The sequence below is a fragment of the Salmo trutta genome, chromosome 30, assembly GCF_901001165.1.
Source record: "Salmo trutta chromosome 30, fSalTru1.1, whole genome shotgun sequence".
NCBI lineage: Eukaryota > Metazoa > Chordata > Actinopteri > Salmoniformes > Salmonidae > Salmo > Salmo trutta.
In genome coordinates this window covers 15,194,434-15,198,961 of record NC_042986.1, presented here as the reverse complement: position 1 = coordinate 15,198,961, position 4,528 = coordinate 15,194,434, and positions in this window count along the sequence as shown.

The following is a 4,528-nucleotide window of genomic DNA, read 5'->3' as shown; positions in this document are numbered from 1 at the left end:
TACTATAGACCACTGAGGTACTCTGTATGTGAAACTCTGTCTGCAATTGCATTTTATTACTAAAGAGTTTTATACCAAGGTTTCTGTGTCATCTATCTGGAAGACTGATTGTTAAAGGAAACTTTCATCACCACATGCAAAGGACCACCCAACACAGTAGCCATTGTTTTCAGTGCCATGATGTCCTTGAGGAGCAGATTCAATGCATGAGCAGCACAGCCAATGGGTGTGCTGTGAGGGTAGGATTCCTCCACTTTATACCAAACAGCCTTCATGTTCGCAGCATTCTGTCACCAGTGCAAATACCTTCTGTTGTCCAAGATCATTGATGACTGCCTTCAGCTCATCTGCAATGTAGAGACCGGTGTGTCTGTTGTCCTTTGTTTCTGTGCTCTTGTAGAATACTGGTTGAGGGGTGGAGATGATAGTTAATTATTCCTTGCCCACAAACATTCGACCACCCATCAGAGATGATAGCAATACAGTCTGCTTTCTCTACGATTTGCTTGACCTTCACTTGAACTCTGAACTCTGCATCCAGCAAATTAGTAGATAAAGCATGTCTGGTTGGAGGGGTGTATGCTGGGCGAAGAACATTCAGAAAGCTCTTCCAATACACATTGCCTGTGAGCATCAGAGGTGAACCAGTTGCATACACAGCTCGAGCAAGACATTCATCAGCATTTTTCTGACTACGTTCCTCCATTGAGTCAAAAAAACTTCTGATTCCAGGAGGACCATGAACTGTTGCTATCGATAAGGTGTCTGATTCATAATTTTCACCTTGAATAGAAGTAGAGGGACTTTTGTCAGAGGTTGCTTGTTGTGAACACTGAGGGAACTTTATGCACTTGGCCAGATGATTCTGCATCTTTGTTGCATTCTTCACATATGATTTGGATCAGTATTTGCAAATGTACACAGCTTTTCCTTCTACATTAGCTGCAGTGAAATGTCTCCACACATCAGATAGTGCCCGTGGCATTTTCGTGTGACATTAGAAAAAAATGAGTAAAGAAAACCCAAATACAATTCCATGTACAGATAAATAGTTAAGCAGTTAGATTAAACAACTCCTTTGTAAGATAAATGTTTTAAAATTAAACATGTATGAAAACAGGCGAATTAACACTCCTCAGTTAGCAGGCTCAAGCAAGCTAAAACCCATATGGTATCAAAAACTAACTAGCAGAATTTGTTAACAAGTTAGAAATGATTTAAAACACACTTTGCTGTAGGCTACTATTTACTGGATTACAAAAAAATAATCTATGTCATATAAAATGTATTCACCCCACCCAGTATTGTAATCAAAACTTACCAGAAAGCATGTAGTCCTTGGCTCATACAATGTAGTAGTGTGGGGTAAATAGCATCTCATTAGTGTGGAAGATCTTGAGAATCAGCTGTTCATGTGATGGAAGAATGCACTGAGAATGCAGAGGGTTGCAATTCCATTGAATTTGGGATAGTTTAACCAAAATATGCCACAATACCTAAAATTGCCTTATGTGTATCCCACAAAAAAAGGTTCACTGTTATAAGCAATTTTTTTAGATGAATTTAAGCAAAATTCCCAAAATTCCCAGGCTTAATTTCCCATGGAAAACATCCAGAAATATTCTGAAAATTTACCGGAAAGTTTCTGACCCTTTGCATCCCTATCGATGACCCTGACCCAAGAAGGTACTAGCAGTTCAAATGAGGAAGACGCTACTACGGTGGATGAGGAGTCGTCATTGTTTCAGATTTCCTAAAAAACACTGGGAGGTCTATCAAGCAGATCATCAGAGGCTCAGATCACCCAGCCCCTAACCCCCAAGGCTGTCGTGTTCCTGAGTGTGGCCATCGGCCTTGTCGTGGGGTCACCAGGCTGCTCATTATTACACACACCTGTCACCATTGTTTCGCACACCAGCGCCTCATCAGACTCACCTGGACTCCATCACCTGCCTGATTACCTTCCCTATATATGTCACTCCCCTTGGTGTTATTGTTTCTGTTTCAGTGTTTTCATGTCTGTACCCTACCCGTGTTTCTTTTTTTGTTCCTTGTGTTATTTAGTCACTCCCTCTACATGTTTCCTGACTCCCAGTGTACACGTTACAGCAACAAAATGTGGAAAAGGTCAAGCGGCGGTGTGAACTCTTTCTGAAGGCACTGTAAATACTGACATACACATAATCCCAGCTGTACTCAGGGGTGTCATGCACCCATTATTTTAGAGGGGGCACGAAGAACGTGGAGGGTTGGTGGTTGGAAAATGTAGCATTTTTCAAACACCTGAAACAGCTTTTTCCTTCAATCTAGAGCCATAATAATTATGCCTAATTCTATGTAAAAAAAAAAAAAAAAAAGTTAACATACCTCTGTAATTATGCATATTGAATTGATTCTTAGGAGTCTAGTACAACTGCAACACTGGTAAATAGTATCATAACCCAAGATATAAAGCAATTTTAGTATTTTCTAAAGTCTAGGAACCTTGCCAGCAGGCATGCCAGCTAAAATAGTTAGACAAGCTACTCTAACTTGATTATCGCCTGAAATGGCTAGGTACCTAGTTGAGGTTGGGAGATTGTGAACCTACCTAGGGGGGGGGGGGGGGTGCCTGCGCTGAAGACATCTATATCAGTCTGCTAATATAGGACAAATAAAGGCCCAGTACACTACTTTTGTGAAAAAAAGGAAACTAAATATATTAGTGTTTACCAGCATTTGTAACTTGTGTCTGATAATAATCTGTACAAAACAGTTAATCTGATAATACTTGTGGAATATAAAAATACTTGTTTGATAGACAGTACCAGTCAAAGGTTTGGACACACCTACTCATTCCAGGGTTTTTCTTTATTTTTTCTTTTTTTTACATTGTAGAATAATAGTGGAGACATAAAAACTATGAAATAATAGGGCCAAATAGGGCTTTGCTTATTTGAGCTCTTCTTGCCATAACCCTATTTGGTAAAATACCAAGTCCATATTATCTTCTGTATACCACCCCTACCTTGTCACAACACAACTGATTGGCTCAAACGCATTAAGAAGGAAAGAAATTCCAAAAATTAACTTTTAACAAGGCACACCTGTTAATTGAGATGCATTCCAGGTGACTACCTCATGAAGCTGGTTGATATAATGCCAAGAGTGTGCAAAGCTGTCATCAAGGCAAAGGGTGGCTACTTTGAAGAATCTCAAATATAAAATACATTTTGATTTGTTTAACACTTTTTTGGTTTCTACATGATTCCATATGTGTTATTTCATAGTTTTGATGTCTTCACTATTATTTTACAATGTAGAAAATAGTAAAAATAAAGAAAAACCCTTGAATAGTAGGTGTTTCCAAACTTTTGACTGGTACTGTATGTTTTTCAGTTTCTTGAAATACTTTGCAAATACAACTTATTCTACTGTTTGTGAAAACTGAAGTGGTCTATTCATAACTTTTTTGTGTAGTATCTCTTATCCAGAGCAACTTACAATAGTGAGTGCATACATTTTTGTACTGATCCCCCATGGGAATTGAACCCACAACCCTAGCATTGCAAGTGTCATGCTCTACCATCTGAGCCACTCTTACAATTCCAACTATTGAATCCTGCATGATACTGTTCTTAATTATATAACGACCTATTTTTGTCTAAGCAGAGTTGCTGACATTTTTTTTTGTTGCCAATGCTACAGATGTCTATATTGTCCAATAATACTAGTCAAGGCCCACTGCACTACTTTTGGGAAAAATATATTTGTTCCAAAAATAATATATATTTTTGTTAATGTATATTAAAACATTTTTTTTTTTGCTGCAGTACCCTCAGCACTCCTACTTCCTGCTGCTATGCCCCATCTGCAAAATAGCAATTCATTTAACAGCTGAAAAATACAAAAAACAGGACAGATCTCCCCCCCAGCGAATGTTGTGGTTAACTACACAGAGAGCTACACACTCTTTGGATAATGCTTGTTAACTGACAATATTTTTGTGCAGCTATAAAGGATCTAATTTTTATTATATTTTAATTGTAATAAAGCAACTCTTATTCATGTGTTTTATAATTACTGCTGGGCCAAATTACATAGGTATTGTTCAGTACTGTTTCATTTTAAGGTAGCCTGGTCTCATAGATTAGACGTAACATAGTAAATGTAAATCCAGGACACTCAAATTAGTATAATATATTACGTTTGGTATGGTTACATAAGACAGAAGGTTACTTAAGGCAAAAACTTAGGGATGGTGGTTGGACGAGGTGAATGAGTGGTCGTATAATGCGAAAGTCTAGCAACCCAAATGTTGCGTGTTGAAATCTCATCATGTCCCACTTTATATAATTTACTACTTTTTAGCTACTTTGCAACTACTTAGAATGTTAGCTAACCCTAACCTTAACCCTTCCCCTAACCCTAACCATTTTAGCTAACCCTCCCCTAAACCTAACCTTAACCCTTTAACTTAACTCCTAACCTAACCCTAACCCCTAGCCTAGCTAACATTAGCCAGCTAGCTAACGTTAGCATTAGCCAC